The 20,174-nt window shown below is 43.2% G+C and overlaps 1 protein-coding gene across 2 annotated transcripts in view; it reads left to right on the top strand.

Annotated features, from left to right (window-relative positions):
• DAAM1 (dishevelled associated activator of morphogenesis 1) overlaps positions 1 to 20,174 on the top strand; it is a 178,859-nt gene that overhangs the window by 43,820 nt on the left and 114,865 nt on the right. The gene's annotated exons all lie outside the window — the stretch shown is intronic.

Below are 20,174 nucleotides of genomic sequence, written 5' to 3'. Positions count from 1 at the left end.
TTAAACAACTGGTGCTGCAGAGATGAAAACTCATTAGGCAGCAATGCATTCTTTTCAGTAGCCCTTACTTCTGTTGTTAATTGTATTGTGGTCACACCTGGAGGCCCCAATCCGGCTAGGGTCCCATCCTCCTTACTAGAGTACAAACGTTTAATAGCAGCAATAGAGATCTCCGTGGGAAAGATGCCCAAACCTTGTCTAGCAGTACAGGTACCGCTGACGGAGGAGTGTGGCCAATTACGGGACCAATTTTTTGCCACTGTAGACACGGCCACAAAGGGAAGGTTAGAGTTCCCATGTCAGCATTAGGATTTTGAGAACCTATAGCTCTAGGCTAAAATCCATTCACTTGGCAGTCTTTCTACCAACTCCAACCAATTTTGGATCAGGCCCATTTCTAAGAGATTAATGGGTCAGACTAGGATAATTTGTCATGGGTTCTTTCTAGTTGGTACCACACATGAACTACCACTGCATCCGAAGAAGTGGGCTGTAGTCCACGATAGCTTATGCTCTAATAAATTTGTTAGTCTCTAAGGTGCCACAAGTACTCCTGTTCTTCAAACAGGTGAGTATCCATGAACTCTTTACATGCACAGACTTGCATGGGAAAGATGCTAAGCCTCTCTTTTCAGGATCTTTATTTTGGGTTTTTTGACAACACACATGGTGCACTTGATTTGCTCATGGCAAATCCAAGATGCCAAAACATTAAAGATCCAAACCTATTTATTCAGTAAGACTCATTTTCTTTCTAATTTATAACACAATAGCAGCTTTATTTACAGCAGTGTCAATTACTTCTACTTTGATATAAAATTGGCCGGTGAGCTGTCTGAGTCTGTCTAAAATTCCAGTCTGTAACAAGTCTAAGACACGTTCACCGTATATTTATATTTGGCTGAATGGTAGCATTTGTTGGCAAGTCAACCATCTTGATTTTAACTGTATCAATGTGCCAATCAATTCTAACACCATTTCTTCTCAAAGCCAGCTATGTGGGCAAAGAGTGCGTGAATAAACTGGCAAAGAAATTTTTATGCTGCAGGTAAGTAAATCAGATGTAAGGAAGAAGGTCACTGCCTATGCCTATATGAACTCGATGCCAATGATCGGCATTGTACGTGGGCTAGCCATGAAGCAAATGAGAATTGTTCATTTAGTCACCGCTTAGGTTATGAGAGAGCTGCAAACTCCTCTTTTATGATGGAACTTTCTTTTAATAAATAACAATAGAACATCCATGTTTGACAGGGACAACATTATGCTTCATGTAGCATGGTAATGTGCATCATTTAAAAGACTCTCAGTTGTGCAAGAGAATGGGCTCAGTGTTCCATTGACTTTCAGCTGGACTCAGAGCAAATGTTTGCACTTCTGATTGGGCCCTTTGCAGGATTGGCACCTAAAATCGTATTTCTGTTCTTTGTCAAAAGCCTAACTTGCTGGTAAAATTTAAATAGCTGCCATGAGAGCTTTGGTGTGGTGTTTAGTGTAGTAAACACCACACCGAAGGAGGCAGCATGGCCTAGTAGAAAGAGTAGGGAGCTGTGAGTTTTTGGGACAAGACAGTTGCCCTCTCTGTGCCTCCATGTCCCCATGTGAAGATGATACCTGTGCACTTCACAAGAGTGTTGAGACTTAGTCAACTTAATGCTTGTAAGGAATTTTGCTGCCATGGCAGGGAAGGCGCTAACAGAAATTCTAAGTACCGCTTGCAGTAATGTTACCCTGGGCTGTGTATAGCCTGTAGCTAGAGGAGTTCAAGGTTCACGTTCAAGCTCCGTAGCAGCCATGTCCATAAGCTAATAGGAAACACGGGAGTCTCCAAACAGGTTCTAAGAACAGGACACTAGTCTCAATCCAAGCACCCCCATACTTCCCTGGAGATGAATGTTGGGGAGAGAAGGCGGAAGGTTGATTTCTCACCAGCTCACTCGGACCTCACTGGTGCACTCCTAATTTTTTTCAGATCTACCACTTGGCTAGTAGGTGTCAGGTAAACTTTCCAAGCCCTGCCGTTCTCTCCGGTTTCTACTTGTCTCTCTTTATTCCTGTTAATTTTTTGCTCATCTCTTTCGTCCTAGCCACATCCACCTTCTGTTTTCCCTAGTAAAAACACAGCTGAAGAACTGGGAGCCACACTAATACCATATAACATGCATTAGCTTATTAGGTACCATGGCCATGTGTGCTGAATAAACGCAGCTTGAGAATAGTCATGTGATTGATTTGCGTAGTGCGCATCCCATTTTTTCATTATGTATCAGAAAACTACTGAAGGCCTAATTTATAAACCATATATGTATTTCAAGTGCTCCCGTCAGTCTGATAATTTAGATTTTTGAACACCCAGTGGAGTAAAGGCACAGATGATTTTTTTCAGAAAGTGGTCTCGGCCTACAGCTCACATTAAAGTCATTGGGAACAGCAGGTGTTCAACATCTTTGAAAATCACAGCTAGGCAATATGAATTAAGGTGCCAAATTTTAGGCAAGCAACTTTGAATGTTTTGGCCTGTCTCTCTTGTCTTAAAGGATATTTTTAGATATTTTGTACCTTGCTGCCATATTCGTGGTTTAGTGCAGTGGATTAAGAGTTGGTAAGGTGAATAAATCCAGTGCGCATCTTTCCAAACAGCTATTTAAGGTGAAAATAGTTGTTGGAACTGGAATGTGCTATGAAACAATTAGAATCCAAGAGCACTTTCCTTGCGGTCCACTACAGATGATATCATAGGACCACAAAGGAACTCAAGCTAATCCTTGTGGAGACATTTCTTCATATCCATTTAGGGCATCCCATCCTGATTCGCAGACTTTTTCTCTAAAAGAGACAGCACTTGCGTTCACCTTTATACACTATTCACCATAGAGAAACACTACACTTTCACCTGTATTGAAACTGATACACGCGTGTTGGATTTCTAACCCTGCAATACCTCATTCTTTAGATGTAGAGTTCTCTGGGATATATAACATCCACAATAGGCAAGTCATTCATGGAAACACTGAATAATGGCGTGGCAGTGGCTTCTGAAAAGCGTCTGTCTTTACTGCAACAATACTGCTCTAGTTCGTGTATTGATCAGTGACTAGAGATCATAATTCCATGAGCAACAGTACAGATAAAGGACCTTTTTGCACAACTGGCCACTGCCTTGTTTCAATCAAAATGAAATGCACTCTTCATGGAACATTGGCTCATTAAGTATCCCAATCACAATAGGATTATCCCAATGTTGCAAATAGGGGATTCAGCCTCCCAAGACACAGATTTTTGCAGCTCCTCGTGTTTGCACTGGGAAATTCACAGAAAATTCATTCCTAGTTTTCTTCCTATCAGAAATGTAGTTTATAATAAGACATTAGTCTTATCCAGCCATTTCCTCCATGCATGACTGAAGCTTACAAAACACTACCTTTTGTATATTTTGCATTGTAGCATGTGATATGATTGCACTCCTTGAGCCAATAAGGAAAGTGCAGCCTCTGCTTACTAGTGGGTTTTTTCCCCTTATGGTACATGCTCATCCAGGAGAACTGAGGAAATACACAGACTCTGTCTCATTCACTGATCTTCTGATTGTGGATATGACTACACCATGAGTTGAAAAAGAGATTGTTCAGTCTCACTGACCCTAACTATAACACATTGGCAGTATCGGAACATGGGCAGGGAAGATATGATGGGCTGATAGACACAAAAAAGCCAGATAAAGGCTACTCTAGGTTGCAGGCTTCCAGCGAGAAGCACAATGACGCACCTCAGCTTCTAGCACCACTGCCTGCTTCAGAGTCCATAAAAGATGTTTCTGGGATTCCTTCTGCCATGTCCAGCAGAGTCCAGGAGATGCTCTCTCATTGGCGAGCAGGACTGAAGTGATGTCAGCCAAATAAAACATCTTGGAAAGAAGTTAGAAACCTCTAAACAAGGACTCTAGAACCCAGAGTCAAAATGGTGAAGGGTAGAGTCATTGCACAAGTACTGTGTAGAGAAATGGCTGTGGTGGATGTGAGGGTGGCCAGCATTATATCAAAAATCTGGGTGTCCCTGAAAATGCTTGTAGGTTGAGGTGAATGTACAGGATTCCAGTGCAGAAACCTTTGAAGGACCAGCTTCTGAATGCCTTAGCCCCAGTGAGGAGCATCTTACTCTGACTCACTTCAGTGGGACTGCGTCTCCTTGTTAGTAGAGGTATTGGATTCCAGCCCCAAGTGGATTTCCTAGGTCAGGCACAGTGATATTGAGAGAGGCTGGAAGCACTCAGCATTCTTACGCCTCCTGTTTTTTGTGGGTATCTCAGCTGAGGACATTTCTTGACAGGAGGGGCTGGTGTTTCCATATTTTTACAGCATTGGTAAGAAGGCATGACTGAGTCAGATAGATGGGCAGGTATGAAGATGCTCTAAAACTGGCCAACTTAAAAGCCCAAACACCTCACAGAGATGGGAAGAACACTTTTGTACAAACAAAATAGCTTATCCGGTGACTCAGATCAAAGTGCTGCAAATCTCCTCCAAGGTAAAATTACAGCCGCATCATGATTGCTCCTCTCACAGCCAGAATGTTGTTGTTGCACAAGAACTTTGTTTCTTGGCTTGGTTATTAGGAGAACCTTTAGGTTTTGTGAGCACTCTGTTTACACTAACTCTTCTGATGTCTGTAACACGGTTCAGTTTTGCACATGCACTGATTTTGCACAGCAGCTGTGCCAACTTAAATCTTGACATACTGGGGTTAGAGATGTACACTCTAAGCATTTGTTATGGCAGCTTTTCCTGTATGAGCAAGCACACTTGTTTTCCTGCTTGCTCTACGTTGAGGTTTGGCCTGAATGTGAATAGCCAATGAAAACATTGGATGACTGGTGGAGGAGCAGCTACAAAGTCAGTCACGGCAGAATGCACAGGCACACCTGTAGAGTTGCAAACTCTTAATGTTCAAAAAACCCAAGTCTGGTCCTTAAAAATCATATTACCAAAAAAAAAAAAAATTCTGGTTTCTCAGCCATTTGGCTGCCCTAAGGTCACCTTTTCAAGTTCTTTTCTGCCACCGCGAGGGCTAGAAACGTTTTAAAATGAAAGCTGAGATTCTCATGTAATTGCCCCAGGAGCAAGAAGGTTAAGTAAAACCGCAAATGTCCTAGAATTGACAAGGAAATCACAGGAGTTTGGTGCCTCTGTGAAAATGTTCATGTCCATATTCAGAAACTCTAACAGCACATTCTTCTATGTAAATGTGGGAAATGGCTGCTGCGAGAACTGAGGTAACGAACCGTTAGAAGGGAAGGTTTGGTACTAGAAGCAAAAACTTGTTGAACGGAGAAAGGTATTCCTAAATTGTAAGCATTTCAGTGCTGGGACTTCGAGGTAGACACAGTTTCTAATGCCTGGTCTTTATTTAGAGCTGCACTGGTTTATCTCTAAAAGGGCTTAAAAACAGATTTAGTTAAACAGTGTCAAAACCCGAGGGATGGTCTTAAATTGATTTAAATTTGGCTTATATCGATTTTAGTTGAAGTCAATCCCTTACTCAGTTAAGCTAAATCTGTTTTAAAATGGCTCCAGTCTACTTATATGTGTCCATCCGGGGATTTATGCTGAACTAACTAAATCAGATTAAAGTCACGTCTTAACTGATGCAAGTTTGAATATAGACCAGGCCCCAGCCAAGATAAGGACTTCTGGGTACTGCAGTAATATAAAAGGCAGAGTCTTCTGGCAAAACTGGGAAGGGCCATAATTTCTCTCTGCGTTCCTATTTAAATAAGCTAAATAATCCTCAAGCATTGTAAAGCCTTAATTAATCTTCAGGGCAGGTAATTAAAACAATTATGTAAATTTCACTTTTTGTCTAATTTAAATTTCTATCCGGATAATTAATATTCTCCTGTAGCGTAGTGGCTCTCTTTTAATGATGACGTTAAATAGAACACAGGATCTTTAAAGTAGCGGTTTGTGGTTAATGTTGTGATACTGCATTCACTTTCACTGGTCTGCGTGACTTTTTTTTTCCCTTTTGCCAGTTAAGTTGCCTATTTTGTTTTAAATGGGAACAGAAGTCTTTTAGTTTTATGTATTAGATTAAAATGTGCTGCTTTTACAGCCACTTTATTAGCAGAATTAGCTTGGGTACATTAGGATATTTATAAAACTCTTTCTATAGAACTGTGGAAAAATCAAATCTTGAGTAAAATGCAGTGTCTTTTACACAGCTTGAATGTGTATGTTTGATAAAGCATTGGGAAGAATTTTTGTATTGCCGTGGAAATGAAAATTTGCCAACAGTGCAGGTTTTGTTGTGAAATGAGCAATTTATTAAAGAATCTTGTAAGGTGAAAAAATCACATTTAAGGAAAGAAAAAAAAGTCCTTACTAATAAATTTTAATGTAAAAGTCTGATTATTTTTTTTAAATATACATTATTAATAAGTTAACTGTTAATTTATACTGACTGCTATTTGCATTTTGCTTCGTTTGGGCAAATGTAGGGAATATAGAATTAGATCGTTAGAAATGTATTAATGTTCAGGTTGTTTTAAAAACCTCTCACTTTCAAAACTAAAATGTGGGCTGATGCTACTTGACTGTCACTTCAAAATAAAAATTGGCTGACTTAATGCCATAATATTCTGAAGTCTAAATGGTGGCCTCAGATGTGAATTAATGAATTGCATGTTTCTGCTTATTAATTAAAGGTAAATGACACACTCCATGGGCAGTAGCCTGTATTTTAAGTGTGTATAATCGCAAATCTCAATACCTGACCCCAAATTAGATAATTGGGACTAGCCTGGAAGCTGTCATTTGTTGCTATGGTGATAGGAATAGGTGGTGGTGCATTGGTGTACCTTAAATGTTTGATACTGAACAATTTGAAAATTCTGTTTCTGATGCCAAATTAATTAGAGCCTTAACAGGAGAAAACTCCATTACTTACAACTACACAGGTTGTCGCACTCTGGGGATTAACAATGAAATGGGGAGCAGTGAAATGGAAAGCTTAGCAACCAAGGCTTTGCATTCAATCAATCGAGGTCAGAGTACAGAGTACAAATGGTGACTGGCTCTCGGCAAGGAAGAAAAAGGAGAATTTAAAGTAAAGCCAGGCATTTAATTAACTGTTTTAATTGTCCTGGAGGGAAAAGGTTAATTAGCAAACAACTGTAAGCGCAACTCCTGCCCAACTTGCTATGAGAGTCAGTTGAATTGTTGCTATTTACAAAGCTTTCCATCATCAAAGTAAATACTTTTGAACCTGAATACATCTCATAAATGAAGCAGCTTGGAGTCACTTGTTAAAGCATGCAGGGGAATGCTGAGATCAGAGCCCTCTTTTGGCAGCCCTGTTGAGTGCTCTCCTTTTGAAAGGTGGTCTGTACATCTGCAGTGTGGATGGCTGCCTAATTATCCAATAAAGCAATTGCCATACACTGCTAATTATACATAAAGTGAATGATACAATGGGATTAAATAGCCAGATAACATCGGCCTCCTTCAGGCTTCTTTTCTGAGGATTGCATGTGGCTGTTCTCACTGGGGCTTGGTTAAACAAGGAATTAAACCCAGCAAAGATACCGGGCCACATCCCTAGCTGGGGCAAATTGGCACAGTTCACGGGAGCTAGGATGGCTGCTGGCACGTCCTGAAAATACTGGACTTTTGGAATGGCATGACCTCAACCCTGCCGCTGTGACCTCGTACACATGGTGCTTGCGAGGTCACACCACATGGAGGATGCCATTTTGCAGAGCGTGCCAAACTGCCCCGGCCTGACATGCGTGAGAGCTCACGCTGGCAGGGGCGGAGCAGGGCACTCTGCAAAATGGCATCCTCCCTGCGTCCACCGTGATTCCAGACAAAACCACATCCAGTTTTATATCCGTACTGGACAGGGACAAACCTTAGGAAAAAAAGGCCTGGCTGGCTCAAAGCCAGACGAATGGCCTGCCTGAGCTGTGACAGTTGTACCAGCTTCTGTCCCACTCTTCTCTTCTACTGAGTTGCACCCAGGTGGGGTGTGGCAGTCTTTTGTCTATGTACCGGGTTTGAAATGATGGGTAGCCCCATCCCACGTGGACAAGCTAATGATAATCTCCCTGCAAGCCCCTCTGCTAACCCTAGTCACCTTTCAGAAACAAGCTAGCTTAGTTTGAAACTGAAAGGGATCTTGTGATTTCTAAGAGGTGGGGACTTTGGTCGGCTAGTGCAGCTTTTGCTAGCCTAGCTACCCCAGTGACTCTTTGCTTTGTGTGTACGTTTGAAATTAACAGCTGTTAGGCACATCGATCATTATTGTCCTAGATGTTCTTGACAGATCATTGAGTAACGTTTTATTGACCTGCTTTTGCTGCACTTTGCTCAAAGCGTGGTGTTAGTATCTCACCCGTTTATCAGTAGCTCCCCTTTTCCTGCCTCCTGGAGCGGCTCCAACAAAATTGACTCTTCTGCTTAAATGCAGGCATGCTTGGGAAATTTCATGAGCATCTTGTCTCCAAGCTTTCATATTTTCAGGGCACTTGTCGGCATCCAGTTTTGCTATTAATCCCCCCTTGAATGTTAACGTGGTCCTGAAAAGGCTGTCTTACCCTTTGAGCTCTACTACAATGCATGTTTGTTCTCACAATAGCCTCTTCAACAGCTGCTCTCCCCCCCCCCCAAAAAAAAGGGAGGGAGGGAAGAGGAAGATTTAAATGGAAGGGCCCCTTGACAGGATTTTCATTGCAGAAGAATTCTTGAGTGCAAAAACTTTCTATGGCTCCTTTTGAAGCTCCTTTTTCAGCACTTTGGAGGAGACCTCCACAGCACCTGCATACAGTGTCCTTCCCGGAGAGCAGTTTGCTTGTTTTTAAGCCTCACATCTTGACCTTCCTCTCGGATAGGATCTAGCAGTGAAGCAAAGCTGTGCATGCATGTTTAAAAGTGTAGTGACCTGATCTTGAGGAGTAAATTATGTGTGTTGTGGGAGTATAAGATTCAAAGTGGTTTTTGTGGTTTTCTTAAAAAAATAAAATAAAATAAAAAACAAAACAAAACCCTTTCCTTTTGTTGGAAAGGTGCAAGGACGAGACTTCTAATATTGAGTTGGTTAACACCCCAGCACGCCCAAAAATCAGGGTTTGCCCATGATTATGGGTTTCTCATTTTTCCTGAAGTATGTGGCAGTTATCTGCATGGTGCTGATGGAGTACAAGTAAGAAAAGGTGTGCAATGAATTGCTGGAAACACGCATTGAACTTGTAGGCAATTCAACTTCCTGTTTAAATAAGTAATTGTGGTCTCCTGGAAATCGTGTATAATCTTCCATCTGGCTGACCAGAAAACCTTTGTCAGCACAGTAAAGGTAGTGCTTTTTATGCCCCAAACTCTTGATCCAGGAATGTTTTCTGCAGTTTTATATAGCCATGGCATAGGTAGTACCGAAGTACACATTAGATATATGACGAGGAGAAACTTTTCCATATCTTCATAGACTTTAAGGCCAGAAGGCAGCACTAGGATCGTCGTCTGGCCTCCTGTAATACAAGCCAAAGGACCTTACCCAGCAATTCCTACATCAAGCCCTTACTTCTGTTTTAGCAGCAAGCATACTGTCATCCCTCCTCTACCACTTGGCAGCAGATGTTGAGGCCTTGCAGGTCCAATTCCTATTGGAGGAAAAATCAGTGATGTGGAGTCTGGGTATATTCTAAGTGTGACATGTTTTGTTTACACACACACCAGTCCTGGAACAGAGATGCAGCAAACAGCATGTGGGCAATCTCTTCTGGGAATTTCAGCCCAGTTCCCAGGGAGCAACTCTGCCTCAAGAATTTACCTTGATTAGAGAGATGAAGGCAGAGACAACTTCCCTTGCTGCTTGACATAGCTCACCCAAAGAAGTGCATCAGAACAACAAAGCATACTTTCCAAGACTAGAGGGTCCTGTGGCACCTTTAAGACTAACAGAAGTATTGGGAGCATAAGCTTTCGTGGGTAAGAACCTCACTTCTTCAGATGCAAGTAATGGAACCTCACTTCTTCAGATGCAAGTAATGGAAATTTTCCATTACTTGCATCTGAAGAAGTGAGGTTCTTACCCACGAAAGCTTATGCTCCCAATACTTCTGTTAGTCTTAAAGGTGCCACAGGACCCTCTGTTGCTTTTTACAGATTCAGACTAACACGGCTACCCCTCTGATACTTTCCAAGACTAGAAACTTGTTCACGTGCCAAGAAAAAACTTGAGGCTGTAACAGCGCCACCTGGCGACTCCTCCTTTCAGTAGCCAATACAACATCAATTACTGTTCTTGCCTCAGCATTTTAGCAGTGACGTGCTTAGACTATGCCTGGTTTTCATGTATTAGAAAGAAAACTGCTGATTTTTCCAGTACCAGGTATGGTGGTGTGAAATAACAGATTAATTTATGAGCACTTGATTGTTTACTGGAACAGTGTATAGATTGATATGAGTTCTTTGGATACCTCTATGTATTTTTAATGCCTAAATTCACAACCTTGCTATAAACTTATTTGGCCTTAAATGGAGTGAAATGTGTCCTTACAAGACAACAGGCCCAGATGTACGTTTTAATTTTTGATGAACATATAGTAGCTTATAATAAAAACACAAAAGGTAGTAAACACCTTTGATGTGAGAGCTTTTATGGTGCTAGCAGATGGGGCTTCCAGGGATCTAGCTGACAGCTAGGACAGAGTTAGCATACAAATTTGATCTTTTTCCAATTTCAGCTACAGGAAATTAGTGAAACTGTGAATTTGGAATTCATTTATATTTAATCAAAAAGTATAGGGTGTAAAATCTGTTTTAGTTCATGAGGCATAGGAGACTATAAATTCAGGGGGAAAAAACGGATGTATGTAGGGGTTGTTTATAATCTCCCAAAATTGTAGGGCTGTGAGATTGAAATATTCTCAGAACAGGTGCCTAGAAGAATAACCTCTAGAGATGAGGGGATAGGGTCAGTCTCTGTTAATTCAGCTGTTTCCTCTGCTGATAGTGACAGTAATGCATTGTGGAAGGGGTTGGTGGGGGAGAAAGAGAGAGTGAGATGAATACACTTTACCAGAATGTCTGTCTGGAAAAATATTGAGCTATAAACTCTACAAATATAGTACAGCTGATGTTCAGGTTTCAACATCAACCTGAACTCTGCCCCTGCATCTCTGTCCACCTTCCACATACGGGATGGAGACTACCCCATTTGGCACATGCAAATTAAGTCTGCCCTGATGAATATTTATAGTTGAGTATATGGAGCACCTGCTCTTGGGATGCAGTGGTATAATGATATAAGTCACCCTTCTAGCTTGGAGTAGGTCAGTGAGGGAGGTGAACATGTGTCGGGAGTATGAAGGATAGACACTTATCTCCAGGGGATTTTGCTACCGATGCTGGAAACATCCCTACATTTGTCATGAGCTGCGCAGCTGATTGGTGCCAGTGCAGTGTGTAGGATCTCAGTGGGAGCCGGTGACTTTGTGACTGATCTGAGGGAAGAGGAGTAAGGGGCTGGTAGTACCAGGTTTCCTGAAGTACCAGGAGACTCCCGTCCATGCCAGACAATTCTCTTCTCAGGTGCATGTAGTAAAGCCATATCTGTGGCTGTTTCTATTGACTGGCCAGGGTAAAAATGGATATTTAGGCTGTGACATCCCCACAAGAAAGGGTGTGTGTGTGATGGGTTGTTTTTTTTATGTTATGTGGGGGGTGATGGTGAGATCAGGGATTCAAGGGGCATGCACAAGGGCGAAGAGTCTCCTGGTGTAGGGGTGAGAACTGGTGGGCATGGTAAGGGTGCTGGTCACTTAGCCTAGAGCCGTGGTTCTCAGCCTCTTTACTATTGTGAGCTGCATTTGCAGCTCTCTGTGTTATGTGAGCTGCATCCACACAATATATATACTACCTGTATGGCCATGAGGATGTCACATGGGGCCGCAAGCTCTATGCTGATTGGGCCGCGGCTGTGGGTTGAGAACCACTGGACTAGAGCAAGAACTTGAGGTAACTTTTCTGTCAAAGCTTAGCTAGAGAGCTGGTTCCAGTCAACCATGAGAGTGTACAGAATGTCTCTAAGCTCTCCTCTAATTGCTAATCGCTGCCATGCTTCACCTTGGTAAAAACAGCCCTGGGCATGAGTCTCCTCTGCAGTGTGTGGAAACCATTCCAGTTTATGTATAAAGCTGTTTTATGAGTGGGTCAAGAAAAGAGCAATTTTCAAACATTGAAAATTGGCTATTTCTGTCAGTCTCAGCTCAAAACAACTCCTCCAGTTGCACACACATTTAAACCCAACACACAAATTCTCCTCCTGTGCAGTCCAGGCCCAAAGATATTTTTATGCAAGAAAGAGGTTTTTTTGGGAATCTGCCTGGGGTTGGTGACAGTTTCCATTAGATATAATAAATATAGATGTCTATCTTGCTTCCTTGACTAAGGGCTCACAATTGCGGCTCCCGACTACTGATGCAAGCTGCTGTTGGGTTTTAAGTACTCCAAGGTCCTGATCCTAAGGAGAAACTAGCTATTAGCTGTCACTTGGGCATGACCAGTTTTGCTCTAATGCTTCATCCAACCAAGAGTGATTTGTATGGCTCTACTGGGCCCCAATCAGGACCCCGTTAGGCACCATTCTCACATAATGGGAAGACTGTCTCTGAACCAAAAAGCTTACAGTTGAAGTCTGACTAGAAGACCGGTAGGTATGGCAGACAAACACAGAGAGCCCAAGGTAACTTGGAGACTAAAATGGTGAAAGGAAACAGCATACGGTCCATTGCCTGACTCTTCTCCGTGGATCTCCTAAATCTTAGTGTGTGGTTCTATTCGAAAATCCGGAGGGAGCTTCTGGCTTGTGCCGCTGTGGGAGGCTGCACTAGGGGTTAGTGCTGGAGAGAAAGATCTGGAATATTAATCGCCAACATAAAGCCTGCTGGAGTGATTATTTTTATTTGTTTTGCAGTAGCACTCCCGATGTGCTAGGTACTATACACCTATAGGAAGACTGATCCCTTCTTAAAGAGTGTCCCCATTAAGACCTTAAGGGAAGACGAAACCAAAGGTTTTGGGGGTAGAGTGGAGTCTGTATTCCCTTGTGGGTAACTCATCACACCCTAACTTCAATGAACAGCTACAGTTACCATGTGATTATACTGCTACCTTGATATAACGTGACCTGATATAACACAAATTCGGATAACGCAGTAAAGCAGTGCTCCGGGGGGGAGTGCAGGGCTGCGCACTCCAGTGGATCAAAGCAAGTTCAATATAACGCAGTTTCACCTATAATGCGGTAAGATTTTTTGGCTCCCGAGGACAGCATTATATCGAGGTAGAGGTGTACTAGATTATCAGCCTTGAATACGAGCCGCATTGGCCAGTGATGAGTACATAGAAATTCAAAGAGTTTCTAATATTACAAAAATGGGCTTGTGCTGTGTTTGTAGGATGGCGCTGCATGAGAGAATACGTTTCTGGGTGCAGTACATTTCTAGTGATTCATGGTCTAGTTAGCAGCATTTGTGACAATCTCACAAGTTTTCCGTGCAGGCAGAATGCCTCCCAACCCGAATAACTGGATGAGGTCACTGATTCAGTGACCTGAGAGAAATGTCAAAGAATTTACATCAGCTTTGATAGTTAAAACTTCATAGGCTTCAGTGCAACTGTGTGCGCTGAGGAAGAGTTTAAATATGGTAGAAAAGATTTAATTCCTTAAGTGTTGGGTAGAGGAGCACATTGTGTGTTACTGCATTTATGGAAAACAAGCTGCTCCTTACACACGGTTAAACAAAATGAGCCGTGGTCTCTCTTTTTCCATTGTATTCAGGAGCAGGGAACTAGAAGGATCCATGCTGGCTGGACACTTGATGACCAGACCAGTATCTGTCCTCTCAAATTTCGACCAACCCCGAAGCATGTTACTGTCAGTGCAAAGGAATTTAGATAGTATTTCTGTTACAAACACCATTGGTAACAAAAGTAAAAAGCACTATCTCTGTGTTCCCCAATCCTTTGTCTTCTCCCCCTGCCCCGCGCCCCATCTAATCTATATGGAGGCCATGACTTTAAAAAACAGGAGTCTCAAGTTCGGCTCCTGAAATCCATCTTGAGGCTCCGAAATAGTCAGCCATGTTTTCAAAAGCGTGGTGTGTGACAGTCGTCATTTTGGCCAGCCCCAGGGATTGAGGTGGGGACCTCCAGAGCTAAAAACAGGAATCGCTTGAGCCCAAGAGCCAGGTTCTGTAGCTGGCCTGTAAAGGCCTCTCATCTTCTGGCTCAGGCATTGTGTGTGTGTGTGTGTGTGTGTGTGTGTGTGTGTGTGTGTGTGTGTGTGCGCGCGTCAGCAGTACAACATACACTTATCTGGGGGTTGCCACCTTTCTAATGGCTGGTAACTGGACCTCCGAGATCCTGCCTCTTCCCCCCTCTCCCCTCCCCAAAGGCCCTGTCCCCTTCTCTGCCTCTTACCCCCGAAGGTCCCACCGCTGCACACCACGCACCGCTGCGAGCTACAGGAACCAGCTGCCTCCTTCCTTCCACATAGGGTTGCCTCAAATAAACCAAACTGACATCAGGGCTTGTCAAATGGCACCCGGGCGCACAAGCTGGAACCCGGACTGTCCAGGTGAAAACCAGACGGGTAGCGACCCTAGGCTACCATGAGCCCTTGTGGGTCCTACTGAGCTCAGTGGGAGTTGCTGCGTGCTCATCGCCTCGGAAAAATCAGGCCACTTATGTAGCCACCTAAAAATGTGTTGCAGAATGTAACATTAGGCTCCTATCTTGGCAAGTATGTCTGATTTGGGTCCGTAAGTCCTTCTTTCTGTTCAAGCCTAACCCGTATCTTCTGACTGGGAAGTGGCTGGAAAGGTAGCTCTGATTTAACTTTGAACTAATGCTGTTTCATTTTTCATGGTTGTGTTAAACGAACTTTGCATAAAAGCAGGCCAAATAACACGAAAGGGAGGGAAGGTGGTTTGATTAAAAAAACTCCCTGCTGCTTTGTATTTCCAGGCGGCCATAGGAGAGGAATCTGGGGGTGTAGCATTGTTGTGTAGAACAGTATGCAAGGTCATGGCAGACCAGACAGAGCAAATTAAATTCTGTTGAATGAGGAAAAAACTAGAGGCGGGACAAAGGAGTTCTGCTTCTGATAGAGAGCCTGGCATACAGGTGTCTCTGTAGCTCATAACTTCTTCCTTCACTTCCCAATCTTTTTGGATGTCTTTTGCCTGTGACATATTCACAATATTCTGTGCAGTGATCACCTGTTAATACCAAAATCCTTGCAAGCTGAATGTATCTGCTTCATTGTCACTAGCTTTGATGGAACCTAAAAAGTATGCCCCTGCCTCAGTTATCCTAGAGACTGTGCCTTTCTTATTTTTGCACTATTGAAATTCTATATTGAAATTTATAGACTTCTTCTATGTTGTCACTACTTACATTTTTGTTCAGTACATGATCTATATTAGGTACTTATCTGGCTCCCATCACCACAGTGTCTGAGCACTCCACAAACTTTAATGTATTTATCCTCGCACCACCTCTGTAAAGTAGGGATACTCGATCTCCATTTTACTGATGAGGAACTGAGGCCCCGAGAAGCTAAGTGACTTGCCCAAGGTCACACAGGAAGTTTGCTGCAGAGCAGAGAATTGAATCTGGGCTTCCCAAGTCCTAGCCTAGTGCCCTAACCACTGGACCATCCTTTCTCGAAGGAATCTGGATTAAGTGTTGGACCACCACTTCCCATTGGTAATGACCTCAGGTGGAGGTCAGAGCAGGACAGGTATCTGTATGGATATTTAATGGTCTCTTTCAAATAAATGCAGTTCTTTAGGAGTTCACTGGAGCTGTCTGTTGTTGCAACCTTTTTCATGTTTAAGCCAGAGATACCTCATTTTGTAGGGGAATTAATATGCATGTGAAACTAAAGAGAAAAGTCATTTGAAAGCAAATCTATTGTTTGTAGGACAGGATAGCACCTAGGAGAGCTGGTTAGGGACCAGGACCCCACTGTGGTAGCTGCTGTATAGACACAGAACGAAAAATGGTCCCTGCCCCAAAGAGCTTAAAATAATTTGAAACCTTCTTAAGTTCCTTTGAGGGAATGTTGCTTGGTCACTTAGGCCTTGTCTACACTGCCACTTACAGCGCTGAAACTTTCTTCGCTCAGGGGTGTGAAAAAACACCTCTCTTCCCCCTCCCTCTTCCCCCCCCCCCCCCAGCGATGCAAGTTTCAGCGCTGTAAAGTGGCAGTGTAAACAGTGCTACTGCGCTGAGAGCTACTCTCCTTGTGAGGGTGAGTTTTTTAAAGTACTGCCGTGTAGACATACCCTTAGTAACTTTCCTTTTTGTCCAATATCATGGACAAATCCATTACGGTATGTGTGTAGCTGGCAAAATCCTGCCAGGTCATTTAAGAGTTTATGGAAATTACTCTTGCAAATTTTTTACTAAAAGGGTTTTGACCCCAAAACATGTGATGCTCCTCACTGATAGCCAATTTTTCAGGACAGAAAACGGTGATCTCATCCCCCTTCTCCAAATCCAGTAATAAGTGCCTTTCCTGTCTGCCAGTCTGTCCTTTCTAGTCTCTCTGTGGTTCCCGACTCACTCCCATCTAATTTGCACTGATTCTAGGATGGCCGTCTGCAGATGACTCAGTATTCTGATGCCTTCACTCCTCTCCACCTTGCTGTCCCCAGTCCTTGCTCTGTCTGCAATCATAGCAACTGAAGCTGCTCCACAGAGCATCTCTGGGCAAAGTCCTGTTCTCATGATGTCATTTTATGCCTTAATCCTCTCTTCTCTCAGCTCCCTCTTGCTCACTGTAGTGGCTGCACTTCTACTCCCTCAGTGATGTGATTCCCTTTGGTTCCATCATTGGCCCACCACTCCTTTCCCCCCCTCTCTAATCTCTCTGAGTGGTGACATTCACTACCTTTGGACTGGGAGCCTGGAACTTCTCAAGTCTAATCCCAGCCTTGATGTTTGCCTTGAGGCCTTGGACAAGCTATGTAGGGCAGTATTTTCAGAAGCAGCCTCTCCTTTTTGGTGTCTCAGGCTTTGAATAGTCATCTTGACTCACAGGGCCTGATCTTCAGAGGCGATGAGCTCCAACTGAGTTTGGCTGGAGTTGCGAGTGCTCAGCACTTCTGAAAATCAGGCCTGCAGTGTCCCGGATTGGGCACCCAAAAATTAGTGGGTATGCTTGAAAATTGTTTTCCTTCACATCTCTGCCTCTGTTTATCCATCTAAGCAATGTGTCTATGAATTGCTCATCTACCTCACCAGAGTGTGCTGAGGGTTAAAGTTAGTAATGCCCTCTTGGAAATGAAAAGTGCTTTGTGAATGCTGAGTGGTGGTGGTGTCATATGAGTATCCTGTAATGAGAAAAAGCGTCTCTTGCTAGTGCATAGTGACTGAGAATTCCCTTGCATAGCTGCCTGAATGACTGGTTATCTAAGCTTGGAGAAAACAAATTCTCTTAGTCTTTCCCACTCGCCAAAAGTGGGACATCTCTGTAATTAATTATATATTCTATCATTACAGTTCCTCATCTGACTCCCCTTAGGGAATAAAACCAGACACGAATGCAGGAAGAAGGGAGACAGCCAAAAAAAACCCCCTACTGCTTCAGAATATACTTGCATACTAGTGCCTTGTGGCAAATCAGGTTTACTTGCGAGGCATAACCCCATTGCTGCCCGACACATGAGCAGTCTTGGCAAAAGCCAGTATTGTGTCCACCTGACAGAACGATTCTTTTGCAATAGAGCGAATTCTGTATGTTCTCCAGGCTGTGGTGTAACAGCAAAAGGAAACGATCATGGTATTTCAGTGGCATAGCTGTTGCTTGCCCCATTCATGTGGGTTCAAGGAAGTCTTTGAGACCTCTGAGAAACAATTATAATTTACGGCTCGGATGCTGCAGACAGTTGAGCAAATGAATAGCTTCACTCATGAGTAGCCTTACTGACTTCAGTGAGATTACTTGTGTGTAAGTTTGTTCAGGATCAAGGCCTAACTCCTGCCTTAGTTCTCCAGGGCTGCATAATATTCTGGTACTTCTCAAGGTATTTTTTCCTTTCCGGTTGCATTTTCTACAGGAAATGCTAGATGCAAATAATTCTTACATGACCTACAGGGTGGTGTTTGTATTGGGGGAGAGCCTAAGAGCCCTCCTCATGGCCCAGGATCCCATTGTGCTAGATGCTGTACAAACACAGAAGAAAGACAGAGTCCCTGACTCAAGGAGTTTGCAATCTGACCAGGTACTTTTAGATTGTATTAACTTAATCTCAGCCGGGAGGGTGATTAAACCTAACAGGAGCTGAAGAATCCACCCTCTCCCTTGGAGTCTTCAAATCCAAGACTAGGTGCTTTCTGGAAAGGATGGTTTAGCTAAAAAGACAAGTTATTGGGCCTCAATTCTGTGGCCCGTGTTATACAGGAAGTCAGACTTGATGGCATAGTAGTCCCTTCTGACCTTGAAATCCTGTGAACCTGATTAGGGTTGTTCCCTATGTATGCATGTCCTGCTCACGCTCATGTCTAAAGTGTAACTTGGAGAAGTTTGAGGACTTTTGCAGAAAGCTGAGCTGAATGTCTTGTTCTCAAGCTGACATTGTCCCTGTCCAATGTCTAACAAATTCTGCGTAAACGATAAAGTGGAATGAAAAGGCCTTGCCCCTCAGACTTTGTACTGTAGAGGCAATAGGCCTGTTTTGAAGCGTTCTAGCTGAAGAACACGTCAGGAAGCAGAGTTTTGACTTTTATCCTTCACATTAATGAATATTCAGCAGCATTTGTGCGGTTTGCCTGCTAGCTAAGGTTCCTCTCTCCTTTTAAAGTTTTGTAGTGCTTCTTGTTAGTAACTGCAATTTGCTGGGCTTGTATCTGTCTTGCAAATGATACATAACCATAAAGACTGCAGGTGTATGGTAATTATGAATCCCAATAGCTCTAGAGCTGCAGCCATCTCAAAAATACCTTGTCTGAGGGGCCACGTCTGTCTTTTAAATACAAAAATAGAAATAAACCTTTACCTAGTCTCATCCTTGTTCTTTCCTTCAGACTTAAATATGTTGATGTTTTTATGTAAGCGAGGATCTTTGAAAACACCAGACTTGTTCTGAGGATAGCGTGTATATATTTATAGCTTTCAGTTTGAAAATCTGAAATGGAAGAAGAGAACTAAAGTTCCGGGCCTGTGGTGAGAGTACGGGATTTGCTTGGGAGAGGAGCATCAGGAAATAGGTTTCTCTTCCTAGCTCTGCCACTGTCACCGCATTGCTTTAGGCCAGTGGTTCTCAAATTGTGGGTTGGGACCCCAAAATGGGTCTCAACCCCATTTTAATGGGGTCACCAGGGCTGGCATTAGACTTTCTAGTGCCAAAGCTGAAGCCTGAGCACCCCCCCGCCCAGGGCCAGAGCCCAAGGGCTTTGGCCCTGGGCAGCGGGGCTCAGGTCACAGTCTCCATGCCCGGGGCTCAAGCCCTTGGGCTTCAGCTTTGGTCCCTCCCTGCCTGGGGTCATGTAGTAATTTTTGTTGTCAGCAGGGCGTCTGGTACAATGAAATTTGAGAACCCCTGCTTTAGGCAAATTACTTCCCTTCCCCCTGCTCTATTTCCCCATCTGTAGAGTAGGGAAAATGGTACTTGGGGGCCTTTTAAAAATTTATGAATTTGCCTTCCCTATTGAGAAGACATGTTTTGTTTTTTGGGAAGCTTTTGGTTGGGGGGAGCAAAACTTTCTTGCCAGGTGTGGGATGCCTTTTTAAAACATTGATTCCAGCATACTGCAGATGAATTCAGCTGATAACTCTCAGGTAGCAAGTGATAATAAGAGATTTCATGGCTGTGCGAGCTCATCAAATGGTTACGTTTGTGTGAGCCCTAAGGTGCGTAATGTGAAATGAGCTGTTGAGAAGGGGATGCTTTTAGCTTGGATGCAGGGGAGGATTGCACAGACCTAGGACTTGTACTTCCTTTAAAAAAATTACTTAAATTTGGATTTTAAAAATGGCTTCCACCTGTCCCTTAAATTAAAATTAACATTTCCAGAGCTAGAGCCTCAGCTGGTATAAAATGGGCCACGTTCTCTTGACTGCCCTGGTGTGTTACTGGCTCACACTAGCGGAGGATCTGCCCCTGGAATCAT

Source organism: Chrysemys picta, chromosome 4 (genome assembly GCF_011386835.1).
Source record: "Chrysemys picta bellii isolate R12L10 chromosome 4, ASM1138683v2, whole genome shotgun sequence".
NCBI lineage: Eukaryota > Metazoa > Chordata > Testudines > Emydidae > Chrysemys > Chrysemys picta.
The sequence above is the reverse complement of the archived record's forward strand: the minus strand, read 5'-3'. Positions and strand labels throughout refer to the sequence as shown.